An 18,248-nucleotide genomic window follows, 5' to 3' on the forward strand; every position below is an offset into this window, starting at 1 on the left:
CTGCGTCTCTATTAAACGAGCGCCCTGCAGAACTTCCTGAAAATAGTGCTCGGGAGGTACTCGGCTCTTGTCCGAATCTTGGGATGCAAAAGCGATGGCATTCATCTCCGCCCAGTATGTTTAGACACGGGCAAGAGCCATCCGCGCACCCTCTATGCACGCTGACCTCTTCATTGCATTGATATGCGGCACCGCACCAAGGAACTGCTGCACCAAGCTAAAATAACTCTTCGGCTCGGGCCTTTCCGGCCACAGATGACTCACGAGATACTTCATGGCGAGTCCGTATAACCTATTCAGCTCCGCCCATGCAGCCAAACGCTCGGTTAATGGAAGTGGGCGCTCTGGATTGTGGAACTGCGACCAAAGAAGCTTTTCCACCTCGTGATCCTTTTGATCTCAGAAGTGTTCGACCGCGTCTACGGCACTCGCCGCCAAGTCCAGATAAGCGTCTGCCGCACTCCATAGCCGGTCCAACGGAGCATATTTAGGATCCCCGAACTTCCTCCGCAGCATAAAAGGCTTTCCAGCCGTGATATCTTCGGCCTGACGTGGCTCCTCCTTCATAGCTCTCATTGCAGAGCGAGTATCCTTGGCCTCGAAAGTGGCCTTCTCCAGGTCCTTTTGTTCTACCTGATCTTCTTTTTCAAGAAGCTTGCAGCGGTCGGCAGCATTTTTTAACTTCACAACCATCTCGGCCATTTCCTTCTTGCTTCGGCAGTGAGCAGCCTGTTCGGCTTTCAGCTCTTCAACCGCCTTTAGGGCAGCCGCATCGCTTTTCCTGGCCTGCTCCTTGGCTCGGGCAAGTTCCGCCCGAAGGTTCTCCATGGCAGCGGCACCATCTGCATCAAGCACACATGTTGTAAGATACGGGCATCAAGCTCCTCTTACCAGATGTCTTCGGAGAAATTACATACCTTGTGCCTCGTCAAGCCGCTTGTTGACAAGCTCGATGTCGGCATCTGCCAAGTCAAGTTGCCGCTTTAGTTCGGCAAATTCACCAGTCCGGCTAGCCACCGAACACTTCGCCACCTACATACGAAGGGAGACATATTATAACTAGGATTATGATCCTCGGCGCGCCGTCATTTTTTACAACACACCGAGTCTCAGGGGCTACTATCTACACAGGGCGCATCTCATATATGCGGAACTGTTAAAAGGTACATCATTTCGCGTACCTCAAAACCTGTGAGTAAACTCCCGACGGCCTCGTACAACCCGCTCTCCGCGGATGAAATCCTTTCAATCACCATACCCATCAACGCACGGTGTTCTTCTGAGATAGAAGATCGCCCGAGCAGATCCTTCAGCTCCTCCGACCGTGCACCAGACGGTGCCGGCCTCGTCCGGTGGCCTTTTTCGAAGGTCGGACACAGAGGGCTTTGAGGGGCCATACGACTGCCCTCCGGCCCTGCCGGATTCGGAGAAACCCTCTGTGACGACACCTCAGGGTCGCCCATCTCGCAAGGCGGTATGGCAGGGGGAGGCGTTCCACTCTCCATCATCTTCGGACGAAGATCCCCTGAAGATGAACTCTGCTGAGAAGGGCTGAGATCCGAACTACAAGGTAAAATTTCGGTTATCTTCCTCAGAAATAGAACAGGGATGTCTCTTATTTTAAAACTCCCCTCTATACTTAGGGCTCTGTGGAGGGCTGATCCCCTTGGGGTCACAGTGCTTCCGAGGTATCCCCCGGCGTAGGACCCTCGGTTGAAGATTTCTTCCCCCGCTTTGAGACCATGGTCTCCGGGTCTTCAGAGGCGATCCTCTTCTTCCCCTGGATAGAGGAATTCTCGATTCCTCCCTTCCTAACAGCCTCCTTCGGGGAGGCGGTAGCTTCCTTGTTCCCCCCCCCTTCGCCCTCTTTCAAAGCCGCAACCTCTAGCATCCTGGTTAACACGGGATCCGACGTGGTCTTAGGGAGGGGGGCCGGACACCTGATTAGATTTGCTTTCGCTATCCACTCCTGTTTAAGGGACAACTCTTTTAAGGGCTATTTTATGATAACTGTACGGACAACGTGTCCGGGTACAGGGCTATTTACTTGAGTATCCGGGCGATTGCAGCTCAGACCTGCGTCCTCGGTCGAGTTGGGACACATTGCTTGTGATCTGAAGAACAATTGGTACATCTCCATGGGCGTCGCGCCCGTAAAATGTTGGAGAGCTCGTGGTCCCTCCGGATTAAACTCCCACAAGCGGAGGGGGAGACGTTTGCAGGGCAGGGTGCAGCGAATCAACATGACCTGCGTCACCACGACAAGATTGATGTCTCTTTCCAGGAGATCTCGAATGTGGTCCTGCAACAAGGGCACGTCCTTGGACGCCCCCAGTCAAACCCTTTATTGACCCATGACACTAGCTGTGGTGGGGGACCCGAGCGAAAGGCAGGTGGCGCCACCCACTTGGTGCCCCTGGGAGCTGTGATATAAAACCACTCTCGTTGCCATAAGCTGAACTCCTCTTGAAAAGAGCCCTCGGGCCATGGAGCGTCAGCATTCTTGCTTATAACAGCACCTCCGCACTCCGCGTGCTGCCCCTCGATCATCTTTGGCTCTACTTTGAAGGTCTTAAGCCACAATCCGAAATGAGGAGTAATGCGGAGGAAGGCTTTGCACATGACGATGAACGATGAGATGTGGAGGATGGACTCCGGAGCCAAGTCGTGAAATTCCAACCCATAGTAAAACATGAGCCCCCTCACGAAGGGGTCCGTCGGGAAACCAAGCCCCCGAAGGAAGTGAGACGCGAACACCACGCTCTCACCAGGATTGGGAGTGGGAATAACCTGCCCTTGAGCAGGCAACCTATGCGAGATTTCGCCGGTCAGATACCTGGCATCTCTTAGCTTTAGAACATCTTCTTCCGTAACGGAGGAAGGCATCCACCAGCCTTGAAGGTCGGAACCGGACATCATCGAAGGTCTGAAGCGCCTGAATCTGGAGCTTTGGGTGTTGGAACTCGAGGTGAGAGGCGGATTCGATTAAGATTGAAAGAAAGGAGTCGAGCCTTGGTCTCTTTATAAAGAGGTTGAATACCAGGAGCCCTCCCCGTGACCGTTTGGGACTCGCCTTCGATGGGGGAGACATACCAATGAACACGATTGGGTTACCCACGCCCGTATTGATGAGAATTCCGGAATAAGGGGACACGATCTCTGCTTCGACAAGACGTGCCAAGGAAACCGCCTCGCTAAATGCGCAGAGGTGGGACAGTAAAAACAATTTGAATAAAGGCTTGGCCGTGGTGTGGTGCCACGTTGCGGAATACGTTAGCAGATTGGATTTGTGTAAATATTATTCTCTCTACGGTGGTATGTGGAACTTATTTTGCAGAGCCGGATACTACCCTTGTGTTCAAAATCTTCTATGAAGTATTCGAAGGAGGAACCCGCCTTGCAATGCCAATGACAACCTGTGTGCCGGACTCGTCGTCATTGAAGCCTGGTTCAGGGGCTACTGAGGGAGTCCTGGATTAGGGGGTGTCCGGATGGCCGGACTATAACCTTTGGCCGGACTCCTGGACTATGAAGATACAAGATTGAAGACTTTGTCCCGTGTTCGAATGGGAATTTCCTTGGCGTGGAAGGCAAGCTTGGCGATACGGATATGTAGATCTCCTCCCATTGTAATCGACTCCGTGTAACCCTAGCCCTCTCCAGTGTCTATATAAACTGGATGGTTTTACACTACAAGAAACTTGTTAATCCATGACGAATTTCCCGTGACAATTTCAAAATCTGTCATGGACGACCCAGTACAGCCTGCTAAGCCCGCTAAAGCCCGCCCAAGCCCGCCTAAGCATTCCCCGTATATAATGCAAACCCTAAAACTTGCTCCCCAGCCCCTCCCTCCCCCCTTCTCCACAGCCTTTCCTCTCGCGAGCCCCCACTCTCCCACACACGACACCTCGCGCCGCCGCCCGATTCCGTCGACTTCCCGCGGGTATGGCCGGTGCGCAGCACACCCCCATCTTCCTCTCCCTCCGCTCCTTCCTCCCCTCTAGCTAGATTCACAGCTCCTGGCCACCAGCGCTCGCCAGCAGGCCCTCCCCATGGCTAGGGTTTCGGCGCCGGGGTAGCTCCGATGGATCCTCTCCGTCGCCTGCTGCCGGTGCTTCTAGAACGGGGAGGCGCGGATGCCCTCCTCCCGCAGGATGTGCTGAGGCGACGCAACCTGCAGCGGCATACTCGGAAGTCGGGACGAGCGCGTGCGCCACAGCCTTGTCTCCCTCGACGATGGTGGCTGCGAACGCCGATGGTCCTTCTCGTCCTCTACCTCCAAGGACGTGCTTCGGTACAACTCAGGCACCCCTGCCCCTGAAGCCTGTCCTCTCATCCGGTGATGTACAGATCGTCCTCGCGTGCATCGATTTGCCTCCTCCTCGACGCGGCATCTGCAACCTAGATGTGGACGTGGTAAGCTCCCTCTCTCTCCCTTCCTGTACCCAAAATCTGGATGGCACTTGTGTCTGTAGTCACTTGCATCTGTACATACATACGCATGAATAAGTTTCTCATTAATTTTTGAGTACATTCTATTGAACCTAATTGTACTTGCTGCCCTGTAAGCTATGAGAAGAATTGTTTCATTGAAAGGGCCAAACATAATGATAACGACTCTTGCATTAGTTGAAGGGGTCAAAGAAATAGCATCAAAATATATTGAATTGAAATGTACTAATATATTGAAGTGAAAGTTACTATGCACATAATTTTGCAGAGCTAAATATATTGTGGCTATCCTACCCTGATTGCAATATATTGAAGTGCAAAAGGATTTGGATGTGAGATGTAGGCACGTTCATTCTGTTAACTGGTAGTTTTTATCGTGTGGCAATATATTTTGGGTCTGTTTGGATGGATACCAACGCCAGCCTTATAATTTATTGGTTGTGCCCGTGACTTTTGGATACTGCTTGGATTGGAGCCATTTTTGGCTCGCCCAGCTCAGGTCGGCTGCGCCCCTACAGGATTTTTGCCAATTAGCGGGCGAAACGAAGGCGTGGAAAACGTCCGCCAATAATTTGGCAGCCAAATCGTGCGCACGTCTTATTATCCTGGCCGACCGCACGACGTCGTCGGCAGTGGCCGAATCCGCCACCATTCTTGACGCCTGGCACTGCCCGCCATGCTAATTTAAGATACAAATTAAACCATGACATCGTGAAGCTCCAACTAAGCCTGGTTGTGATTATATTCAATTCAGTCTTGCTAATATGATAGTAGTGTTTTATCGGTTCATTATGCATGCTGTAAATTCTTGAAACCAAACTATACACTACCAGGTACAGTCCAAACAAATATTGGCAAGTCTGCTGGCTTTAAACATTTTGGAAGAATTTAGTTAGTGAAGTAAGACATTTTGGAAGGCATAATTCTTTTAAGATTTTGGTTCAGTTTAGACAATATTTACATGTTAGTCTTAGTGAAATGAAACTGCACTTCTGATTTTCAACCAATTTCTTTGTTGTGGACAATATAGTCGGTACACCTCTGCTTGGTCGACGCCGACAATATAGCAGTAGCAGTACAGTTTAAGTTTTGGATTTGTTAAGATGTAGTCTTGGCCTTGCATCTTGAGTTTAGGTTTGCATTACAAAGATTGCTCTATACTTTGCTTGTTTTCATATTAGATTTATTGGTGGGGTTGCTGAACGTAAGATTGCTCTGTACTTATTTCCCGTGCTTACAACCTACTAGCAGCAGTATTTTAACTGCTTAAAGCCATTTGCTCTTGTTATTCATGATGTTGCAAATTTCTGTAAGGTATTCGAAAATAGTGCAAGAGTAACGCATTTGCATTACAATGAACCAAAAGATGCTAGAGTGGTGTTCACACTTATTTTGATACGTACGAGCATATTTTCAAGCAGCTAAAGCTGCAAGTTATAGACATAGTTTACGTAATGTTGCTGCTTCTATTCCGCACACTAAAAAGGCAGCTTGTACTTAGAGCTGAATGGAAATATTCTATAATTTTTGTTTGATAAGTTTTTTCCATTCCATTGATCCAGGTTTGGGTCTTCTCATTAAGTACACGATGTAGCAGAGCTTGAGGCATCAACCAAGGAGCTTGAGGCGTTGCATGCTGAAAAAAAATTCAAGAAACACATGTAAGTACTATGGTGCAGCAGTTCCATTGTTTTCCATTCCATGGCATATGGGATGAATCACTAATGCTCTTTCTATGCAACATGGGACATGATTTCTTACATGGCATTCTTCTCCTTGACCGATGTGTAAAATTGTGGTGTACTGTTGTATTATGCCCTCTGCTGTGCTCCTTGCTAGTACTCCCTCCGTTCCAAAATAGATGACTCAATTTTGTACTAAAGTGAGTACAAAGTTGAGTCATCTATTTCGGAACGGAGGGAGTATATTGTAACCAGTGAGTACTCTCAGCCATATGAGTATCACACACGTTGGGAATTCGTCTTTGGGAGCTTGCAGATTTTATTAGTTGTCAGATTAACTCGTCCAGAGAAGAAATTCAGTTTAAAGACATGTATTAAATGCAAGAAAATGTAAGTGGGCAACCCCTAGCCCTTATCATATATAATCGTTATGCACAGTAGTACTCGAATATTTATATCAATTTAGGTTTCTAATTTTTTCGGCGGATTTATATGGCCTCAACTTTTGCTGCTACAACACTTGAGTTCTGTGATGTATAATTTGTTATGTTGTCACTTATAGGTCATCTCTAGAAATGTCTAATGTTTGTTATAATTTTGTGCAGATCATGTTATTCCTACTTGGTGCAGCCTATCACATATGCCATGACATGGTGTAGTCGGGCCAACGACAAGAAGTTGAATAAGAATCTTTTGTATATGTTTTTGATGTAAACTGGATTGTGTTGGTTCTAACCTTGCTATGTGTTCTATTTCGTCAATTGATGTTGTAAATTGTCTATTCACGGAGGATTTTGTAGATTGCTATGTTGTATATACACGTGGATGGCTTCATAAATACTCTTTGTCTTGGGCCAAAGTTGGCATTATGATTTGTGTAAATGCTAAAATAATGTACTTGCTCAAAATTTCATGGAGGGAAATAGGTTAATTTGCCGGACAAATTTAAATTTTGCATAAATCCATGACGGTTTCTATGACAAAAACAGTATCCATGTAGGCAGCCATGTCATTCCAATAGGTCTATCCAAAATGCTACATGGTACTTGTCTGTGACGGCCCATTCGGTCACAAACGCTCGGGCCTAGTTTGGGCTGGGCGGGCCAGGGGCTAGACCTGTGATGGTCAAGATCCGTCATGGAAGGTGAGGTGTCAAATTATGATGCGATATACATGACGGATATGAAATCCGTCATGCCCGGCCATCCTTGATGGATTTTCACTGCCCCGTGACGGATTGGAACCGTCATGTATTAACAGATCTCTTGTAGTGTTAGTCCATAGGACGAACAACAATCATACCATAGGCTAGCTTCTAGGGTTTAGCCTCTCTGATCTCGTGGTAGATCTACTCTTGTACTACCCATATCATCAATATTAATCAAGCAGGAGTAGGGTTTTACCTCCATCGAGAGGGCCCGAACCTGGGTAAAAACATCGTGTCCCTTGTCTCCTGTTACCATCCACCTAGACGCACAATTCGGGACCCCCTACCCGAGATCCGCCGGTTTTGACACCGACAATGGCTTTATAGAATGCTTCATGTGCTTCACTTATATCATTTGAAGTTTGGATTGCCTGTTTCTCTTCACATAGAAAACCGCCATTTGTAGAATGCTCTTTTTCTTCACTTATATTTGTTAGAGCGTGGGCATATCTTTTGTAGAAAGAATTAAACTCTCTTGCTTCACTTATATCTATTTAGAGAGATGACAGGAATTGGTCATTCACATGGTTAGTCATAAAATCCTACATAAAACTTGTAGATCACTGGATATGATATGTTTGATTCCTTGCAATAGTTTTGCGATATAAAGGTGGTGATACTAAAGTCATGCTAGTTGAGTAATTGTGGAATTGAGAAATACTTGTGTTGAGGTTTGCAAGTCTCGTAGCATGCACGTATGGTAACCGTTGTGTGACAAATTTGAAGCATGGGGTGTTTCTTTTATTGTCTTCCTTATGAGTGGCGGTCGGGGACGAGCGATGATCTTTTCCTACTAATATACCCCCCTAGGGGCATGCCTAGTAGTACTTTGCTTCGAGGGCTAATAAACTTTTGCAATAAGTATATGAGTTCTTTATGACTGATGTGAGTCCATGGATTATACGCACTCTTAGCTTTTCGCAATTTGCTAGCCTCTACGGTACCATCCATTGCCCTTTCTCACCTCGAGAGTTGGTGCAAACTTCGTCGGTGGATCCAAAACCCCGTGATATGATACACTCTATCACACATAAGCCTCCTTATATCTTCCTCGAAACAGCCACCATACCTACCTATTATGGCATTTCCATAGCCACTCCGAGATATATTGCCATGCAACTTCCATCATCATCATATACATGACTTGAGCATTCATTGTTGAGGGAGTCCCAGACTAGGGGGTGTCCGGACAGCCGAACTATCATCATCGGCCGGACTCCAAGACTATGAAGATACAATACTGAAGACTTCGTCCCGTGTCCGGATGGGACTTTCCTTGGCGTGGAAGGCAAGCTTAGCGATACGGATATGTAGATCTCCTACCTTTGTAACCGACTTTGTGTAACCCTAGCCCTCTCCGGTGTCTATATAAACCGGATGGCTTTAGTCCATAGGACGAACAACAATCATACCATAGGCTAGCTTCTAGGGTTTAGCCTCCTTGATCTCGTGGTAGATCCACTCTTGTAACACACATCATCAATATTAATCAAGAAGGACGTAGGGTTTTACCTCCATCGAGAGGGCCCGAACCTGGGTAAAACATCGTGTCCCTTGTCTCCTGTTACCATCCGCCTAGACGCACAGTTCGGGACCCCCTACCCGAGATCCGCCGGTTTTGACACCGACATTGGTGCTTTCATTGAGAGTTCCTCTGTGCCGTCACCGCCAGGAAGGATGCCTTTTCCTGTCTTGAAAGACGGCACCGTCGTCAAGGGAGTCTTGGCCGCCGGCCAGATTATCCGGCTAGGCAGTTTTCTTATGACCGCCTGTTCGGCCACCGCTCCGACAATGACCTCTCAGGTCATTAAAAGCGATCTTCACGTCAGCTCGGAATTCGCCGAGCAGCTAGATCCGATTGAGCTCTCCTCCGTAAACGAGCTCTTGGATCGCATCGCCGCCCTGGGAGTCGCTACCGACTACGATCAGATTGGGCTTAAAACCGATCTGAGAGAAATTAACTCTCCCCAGGTTACCCACCACGTTGTCGTGGTAGAGGAACAATGCGGCGACTCTTCTTCTATGTTAAAAACCAACTATGTCCGGATTCCCGATCCCTCCATGCCGGATTACCGCGGAGGGACGGACGCTAATCAAATACTGAACCGAAAGTCAGCCATCGGACCAGATTTGTTGGAAAGCGTCCAGCAAACCAAGCTTCAGAATCCGGAGGCTTCTTGGCCTTTGAGCCTCAGATTGGGCGGGGTTACGAACTTGATTCCACCCGCCCACCCAAACATAAGCGATCTATCTCAAATACGGCAAGAGCCCGATGAAACAGTACATCATTACTGGGCCAGATTCCTCCTGGTTATGGACAGGATAAAGGACTATCGTGAAGAAAGCGTGATTTCAATCTTCTGCAACAATTGCACGGACAAGGGAATCATAAACGCCATCATTCATCAAGAAGTTACACGCTTCGCCGACATAGCGACCATTGTACAAAAATACTGCGCGATGGAAAGTGCCTGGAAAACCGAAACTAGGTTTTGGGACAATCCGGCCCTGAATACAACCCCAGTCCGAAATAAAAGGGTGCGTCATACTCAAGCACCTGGGTTAAAATCCAAAAAGCAAAACCCCCATAAAGGGTACGGAACCGTACTGGAGGGATGGCTCAACGGACCCTGCAAAATCCACAGTACGGAGGGCGCCACTCCAACACATAGCCTTCGAGCATGTTGGATATTACGGCAGGTGGCCAAAAGTGGCGAAGGCTTTTTAGCCCCGGGCAACCAGCCCAGCAGCACCAGTACGGTATTAACAGTCTTCGAGACTTTCGCATCAAATAATATGCGGAAATGAACAATCCGCAGTCTTGCCGAAGTCTACCAAGTAGCAACAACAAATCCATGGAGCGACACGGCTATCACCTTCAATGCCAGCGCCGAACCTAAATTCCGAACAGCTAGAGCACCAGCCGCATTGGTCCTCACTCCGATAGTGGACGGCTTTCGTCTTACCAAGGTACTCATGGATCACTAGTAGAAAAAGGGTCAAACATGAAGCACATTAGTGCCGGTTTGTATTTGAGCCGGCACAAATGTATACATTAGTGCCGGTTCCAATGGCTAGCCGGGCCGCTCTCATTAGTACCGGTTCGTGGCTAACCTTTAGCACCGGTTCGTGCCACGAACCGGTACTAATGAGAGTGGTGGCAGGATGTTGTCAGTCTGGGCCCCCTCCAGCACCTTTAGTACCGGTTCTTGGCACGAACCGGTACTAAAGGTCGTCCTACATAAACCCTTCGTCCACCCGAGCTCGCTCTGTTCTTCCCCTTTCCCCTCTCCTCTCTGTTCTTCCCCTCTTCCTCTCGAGCTCATCACACATTTTGCCCAAAATTTGTCAAGATTTGAAGGCCCCCATCCATTCAAATGATCACAAAGGTTAGCAACTTTGTCCTTTCATCTCTCATTGCTATATTAGCTCTTGCAATGCTTTATATAGTTATTAATTTGTGAGTTTAGTAATTTGGGAAGAAATATATATATGTGCTAGTATTTGATTTATATTTAATTTGAGGTTAAAATAACACTTAGTTTGCATATGTAGGTGTGGTTTACTTAGTGCCTTCTAAATCTCCGTCGTAACCACCGTCGATCGCCCGCACCGTCCCGTCGCCGGCACCACCTTGTGGTGAGCCTCTTGTTCATGAAATTTTATATAAAAAATTGATGTTTGTGTGATTTGGATATATAGTTACTCGTATAATAATTATCTTACCCGTACGTTGTTTGTTATACATAGTGCCATGGTTTTGATATCCGTCCCCGTCGGCCCTCGTCCTTGTTATGATTCGGATGTGGTATATTCTCTTTTAAAACTATTTGTTGCATTTCTTGTTTATGACAAATTATGCCCATCAAGTTGACATAGATATTTTTATCTAGGAGGTATGTGAACCGGAAATTCCAACCGACCCTATTGTCGAGAGGTTAAATTTAGTTGAAAGAGAAAACGAGTACTTGAAAGAAAAATTGAAAAGAATTGAGGGGGAGAAGATGGAATTGGAGTTGCATGTTGCCGATGTTGTCGATGATCACAAGATCAAGAAGGAGAAAATGCGCTTGAAGATTAGAAAGATTAGAAAATATGCCATCGATAGTGAGGCTTGGTATCATTATGCTATTGGATCAATTGTTACCTTAGTTGCGATCTTGATCGCATTTGTTGTTGCATTTAAATGCTTTAGCTAGAGAGTTATTTGTTTGTTGCATTTAAGTGTTGTATGAACTTTATGTATGAACTTGTATTAATTTGGTCTATTCGGTGTTGTGTAATGAAGATGAGCCGGCAATGGATGTACGATGACCGATGCTCTCCCCAGTTCGTTGAGGGCGTGCATACTTTTCTGCTTGCGGCTGAGGCAAACAAGCGGGCGGATGGTTTTATGCCTTGTCCATGTGCTGGCTGTAAGAATGGTCGCAATTACTCTACGTCAAGAACCATTCACGTCCACCTGTTTGAGTCCGGTTTCATGCCCCACTATAATATTTGGACCAAGCACGGAGAAAGAGGGGTTATGATGGAAGACAATGAAGAAGAAGAGGACGACGACAGCTATCCTTGCCATGGGTTCCCTGAATACGATGATACAACAATGGGGGAAGAAGCTGAGCTGGTAATGCGGGAAGAAGCTGAGCCGGCAATGCGGGAAGAAGCTGAAGAAGAGGCATCAGATGAGCCCGTTGATGATCTAGGTCGGGCCATTGCCGATGCAAAGAGAAACTGCGCAAGTGATTTGGAGAAGAAGAAGTTGCAGCGCATGTTAGAGGATCACAAAAAAATGTTGTACCCGAATTGCGTAGGTGACAAGAAAAAGCTGGGCACCACACTGGAATTACTGCAATGGAAGGCAGAGAATGGTATATCTGACAAGGGATTTGGAAAGTTGTTGGTAATGATAAAGGATATGCTTCCAAAGGACAACGAATTGCCCGAGAGTACGTACGAAGCAAAGAAGGCTGACTGCCTTCTAGGGTTAGAGGTGCAGAAGATACATGCATGCCCTAATGATTGCATCCTCTACCGCGGTGAGTACGAGGATTTGAACGCTTGCCCGGTATGTGGTGCATTGCGCTATAAGATCAGCCGTGATGATCATGGTGATGTCGAGGGCGAGCGCCCCAGGAAGAAGATTCATGCCAAGGTGATGTGGTATTCTCCTATAATACCACGGTTGAAACGTTTGTTCCAAAACAAAGAGCATGCCAAGGTGATGTGGTATTCTCCTATAATACCACGGTTGAAACGTTCGATCCAGAAATCATACCAAGGTTACAGAATGATTTGGTGCAATGTCTTGTCAGTTTCGAGTTGGTGTTCCCACCATCCTTCTTCAACATCATGACACACGTCCTAGTTCACCTATGCCAAGAGATTAACGTTTTGGGTCCTGTATTTCTACACAATATGTTCCCCTTTGAGAGGTTCATGGGAGTCTTAAAGAAATATGTTCATAACCGTGCTAGGCCAGAAGGAAGCATCTCCAAGGGCCATCAAAATAAGGAGGTCATTGAGTTTTGTATTGACTTTATTCCTGACCTTAAGCCGATTGGTGTTCCTGAATCGCGGCATAAGGGCAGACTGGATGGAAAAGGCACGCTAGGAGGGGAACAAATAATATGTATGGACGGACATTCTCTCACTGAAGCACACTACACAGTTCTACAGAATTCCTCCTTGGTGGCTCCGTATATGGATGAACACAAGAATTTGCTACGCTCCAAACACTCGGAGCGGTCTGATGACTGGATTACACGTGAACAAACCAGGAGTTTCGCCAGCTGGTTGTAGACACGTACCATGCATGACACCTCTATTGAAGATGACCTGTACTTGCTGTCCCAGTTACCATCTTCGAATATAATGACTTTCAAAGGGTACGAGATAAATGGTAATACATTTTACACGATCGCCCAAGACAAGAAGAGCACCAACCAAAACAGTGGTGTCCGCTTTGATGCAGAAACCAAGACGGGAAAGGAAACATATTATGGTTATATACAGGACATATGGGAACTTGACTATCGACGTGGTTTAAAGGTCCCTTTGTTTCGATGCAAATGGGTCAATATGACACGAGGCGGGGTAACGGAAGACCCGCAGTACGGAATGACAACAGTGGATCTTAACAATCTTGCGTATGCAGACGAACCATTCGTCCTAGCCAATGATGTGGCACAGGTTTTCTATGTGAAGGACATGTCTACCAAGCCAAGAAAAAGAAAAGATAAGGAAGCGAATGCATCGTACGATGAGCCAAAGCGGCACATAGTTCTTTCTAGGAAGAGAAACATCGTGGGAGTGGATGACAAGACAGACAAGTCAGAAGATTATGAAAAGTTTGATGAAATTGCTTCATTCACAGTGAATATTGACCCGAGCATCCCGTTAAGTGATGAAGATTTTTCATGGTTACGGCGCAAAGGGACACACGCGAAGAAAAAGTTTCACACCCAAAGATCTGGGATGTGATCGGCTTCACTAGCTATCATTACTTTCTTCTGTGTTTCGCACCGAGAGGGGAATCTCTGTAATAGTTAGGGTGTTATGTGTTTTGGCATTTGAAACGCGAAGAAATTTTATGTGCAAACAAATTCTTTCATGCCTTTACTGATTTTTAAAGTTAAGTTATTCACAAACTAGTGATTCACACTAATTTCAAATAATTCAAAATTTAAACTATTCAAATTTGAAAACTACGGGCACTAACAGAAAGTTTGTAATTTTTTGTACCTAAAACAAAAATGTTCACAAAGAAACTCTAAATACACAAAAAAAACAACACAAAAATAAATAAAGCAAAAAAAGAATAAAAAAAACCCTAACAGAAAGTTTGTAATTTTTTGTACCTAAAACAAAAATGTTCACAAAGAAACTCTAAATACACAAAAAAACACAAAAATAAATAAAGCAAAAAACAAAATAAAAAAAGCCTGCTGACTAGGCCAGAGCGGCCTACATACGACTAGAAACCCAACCTGTCGTTGGGCCAGGATGCAGGCCCGCAAAGGCCAAGTGGGCCCAGAGGGCTGCAAAGAACACGTAGGCCCACTAAGCCTGCTTTGGAGAGGAGCTCGAGAGAGCGACCTCACGGGGGTTTATAAACCAGTGCGGTCGCCCCTCGGCTAGCGAGGTGGGACTAAACTTGCCGCACCGCACCTGCGCCAGCGCATCCCCTTTAGTACCGGGTCGTGGCACAAACCGGTACTAAAGGGGGGGCCTTTAGTACCGGTTTGTGCCACCACCCGGTACTAAAGGGGGTCGCTTCCCGCGGCTTGGCCTGGCCAAAACAGGCCTTTAGTACCGGTTGGTGGTTCCAACCGGTACTAAAGGTGCCTTCTATATATACAACGGCTACGAAAATTTCAGTTTCCCTCTCTGTTCGTTCCTTTGTTTCCGTCTCCGTCGCCGTTGCCGCCGCCCTCGATCGTCTCCGTCGCCGCCCCCGTCCCCGTCGCCGCCCTCGTCTCCGTCGCCGCCCCGGGCCCGTCCCCGTCACGCCGTCCCCGTCCCCGTCGCGCCGTCCCCGCCGTCGCCTCGCCGTCGCCGTCGCCCGCTGTGAGCCCTCCCCGAGCCTGTACACACACACACAAGCATGTTTAATTAGTTTAGATAATTAGTCTTTAATTAGTTTAGATTATTTAGATTATTATTTTTTATGTTTAATTAGTTTAGATAATTAGTGTTTAATTAGTACACACACACACGTATTTTGTATGTTTAATTAGTTTAGATTATTTAGATTATTATTTTTTCACTATTATATATGTATGAATGCATGTTAGATGGATATAATTAGTGTTTAATCAGTTAGAAATTAGTGTTATATAGAAATGTTAGAAATTAGTGTTATATAGAAATGCTAGAAATGTTAGAAATTTTAGTGTTATTTAGATTATTTAGATTAGCATAATTAGTGTTATATAGAAATGTTAGAAATTTTAGTTATCAAAATCCAATCATTAAAAAAATGTTACTTTTTGCGGGCATATAGCTAGTATTTGTTCTCGACGATGCCCGGCCCGCATCCTCGCCGTCGACCCGTCCGCGACGACGTCCAGCCGACCCATGTCCGGGACTGGGCTCCGCCTGGCTGGCACTGGGAGGTGCTGCCTGAAGGGGCGCGCCGCTTGATGAGGAACCCGGCCCCGGGTCCTGTCGTCGACCCTGATCTCGTTTAGTGGCGTTCGCGTGGGCCAGTTTCGGTGCGGAGGGACCCGGGCCCGCCAGAGGTGGTACGTCGCCGTGTCAGGGAGGAGGACGAGCACGTCCATCACTACATGGTTGCGTTAGAGGGCGGCAGGTTCTCCAATACCTGGCAGTATCTTCGGGGATCTCACTTCAGCTATGATCCTGTGAGGGTTCCTTCTCTTTGGGTGTCCACCGCCCGCGCCGCAGGAACCGCGAGTGTCCTAGATTCTTATGTAGTATTCGATCTTTAATTAGCTTGCCAGTGATGTACTATTCAATATTATATATTATTCGAGACGATGTATTCGAGATTATATCTATTATTCTAGACGAAGTATTCGAGATTATATCTATTATTCGTGACGATGTAATTTGAATACTAAATTGTTTTATATTTCTTTGGAATTAGTTAAATAAAAGCTATGGCAGACAATACCGATAGAGAGGGAGAACAGACCATGTTCGATATGATACGCGGGCCAGATAATGATCAGAATGAAGAAGATTATGACAGCTCCGAATTTCTAAACAACACCGGAGAGGGTGATATGATATTCGATCGCGAAGACCGAATTGATGAAGTCATGAACTACGATTATGACGATGACGAAGAACATGTTGATCCTGAAACAACAAAGATCGGCGAGGTATATATATTTATATAAGCAGGTATCTGGTGATCATCACATGTTTTAAATGACTTGAAGATATATTAACGAATCGATCTTTGTTCTTTCAGCCATCCGGATCGAGCAAATCTTCAGGCAAAAGGACGAAACGAGGCCCGAACAAAAAGTTGAAGGAGGGCGTAAAGTACAATATCGAGGCAGTCAGACCTAATGGTGAACCATTAGCGCCTAAGAAGATTGCGGACAAGTTCATTCGTCAGTGCGGAGTTCTTGTGAAGGACCAACTCCCGATCTCCCTTCAAGAATGGAGAGAGCCAGCAAAAGACAAAAGACAAAAAGGCAAAGAGGACGCTGCTCCACGTTCAGATGTTACTTTTGTCGACAAGAATCAAAAAGATCTGCTTTGGGATACTCTCATGGAACATTTCACCCTACCAGATCATTTCACAGAAGCAGATGTGCAGAAAGTCAAGGACGCTGCTCTTAGGAAGATGGCGGTTGCATTCAAGAACCACGAGAATCGTGAATGGGACTAGTACGTCAAGGGAGGAAGGAAGACTCCAGTATTCGAGGGAACACTAGAGAACCAACGTGCTCATTGGGATGATTTCGTGAAATTCAAGGATTCGGAATTAGCTAAGGAACGGTCGAGAATAAACAAGAAGAATGCCGAAAAAAAGGATAAGTTCCATAAGCTGGGGCCAGGTGGCTATGCGGTGGCAATGCCTAAGTGGGATAAGTCTGAGAAAGAGATGGAGGATGCAGGTGCCACTCCGGTTACTAAGAGCTGGCCCCCCAGGGTCAGGACTTGGTTCTATGAGCATGGGGGGGAGTTGGACCCGAAGACAGGCAATGTTTCGACAAGGGCAAGTCTGAAGGGAGCCGACGATGCGATACTTGTTGCAATAGAAGAGGCATGATCGGGGGTGTTCTAGCCCAACAGAGAGAACGACGAGCTTACGCGTGCCCTGGGAAATCCTGAACACCCGGGAAGAACATGAGGCAAGGGCGCTATTCCGTGGTATGAAGGGTTCTCAGACTGGAACACCGACTACAGAACCCGTGCGAGAAAGAAGATTGCGGAGGAGAAGAAGAGGAAGATGGAGGAGGAGCAGAGGAAGCGGGACTATGAACGCCTTCAAGGCCTAGAAGCAAGTCAAGCGGAATTGGTAGTCAAATTCCAGCGGCAGCAGGAGCAGATCGACTCACTTACCCAGCAAAGGGGGTCTCAGCAGCTGCAGCAGCTAGCAAATGATCCAGCATTGGATAGCACCGCCCCATCCATGCCGAGAAGCAGCGTGGGTTCCGCCCCGGACGACGCAATGCTGGGTAGATACCCCGTGGATGACATCACGGAGAACACTAGCTGCGAGCTACACGTCAAAATGAAGAACATATCCATGAAGGTGGCGGACGCCGTTGCTTTTACAAATCCCCCCGAGGCAACCTTCCATTGCAACCCGATTCCAGCGGGCTATGCTCGTGTCTTGGTTGATGAGGTGGTGGACCCATATTCGGAGCTAGAGCTTGACTATCCTGGAGGTGACGATGATCGCTTTCTCGGAGACGCCAAACATCATATCATCCTATGGAAAAAGGATTGCATCATCATTCGAAGGCCACCGACACCGCGTCAGCCGACTCCTCGTCGAAGTCCGCCACCGAGTCAGCAGTCTCCCGCTCCTGCAAGTCCACCAAGTCCGGCAAAGTGTCATGCCACTCCTCCTCCAAGTCCGGCAAAGTGTCAGGCCACTCCTCCTCCTCCAAGTCCGCCACAGCGTCAGACGTCCACTCCTCCTCCAAGTCCGGCACAACCTCAGGCCACTCCTCCTCCAAGTCCAGCACAGCTTCAGGCGGCCACTCCTCCTCGTCCAACTCAGCCCCGTCAGCCGTCTCCGCCACCTCAGCAATCACAGAAGAGACACCCCGCAGCTATGGTGCGTAGCGGTACGAGTCGAGGTAGTACAGGAAGTACAGGCGGAGGCAAGCGATATAAATATGGTCCAAGCCTCACGCCTCTTCCGCAGAGGGCTTATGACAGGTCCGAGGAGGAAATCGCAGCCATATCGAAGTCCG

At 47.2% G+C, this 18,248-nt stretch overlaps 1 pseudogene; it reads right to left on the reverse strand.

Annotated features, from left to right (window-relative positions):
- LOC119350038 overlaps positions 1 to 18,248 on the reverse strand; it is a 65,952-nt pseudogene that overhangs the window by 18,427 nt on the left and 29,277 nt on the right.

This window comes from Triticum dicoccoides, chromosome 1B, assembly GCF_002162155.2.
Source record: "Triticum dicoccoides isolate Atlit2015 ecotype Zavitan chromosome 1B, WEW_v2.0, whole genome shotgun sequence".
Classification (NCBI taxonomy): domain Eukaryota; kingdom Viridiplantae; phylum Streptophyta; class Magnoliopsida; order Poales; family Poaceae; genus Triticum; species Triticum dicoccoides.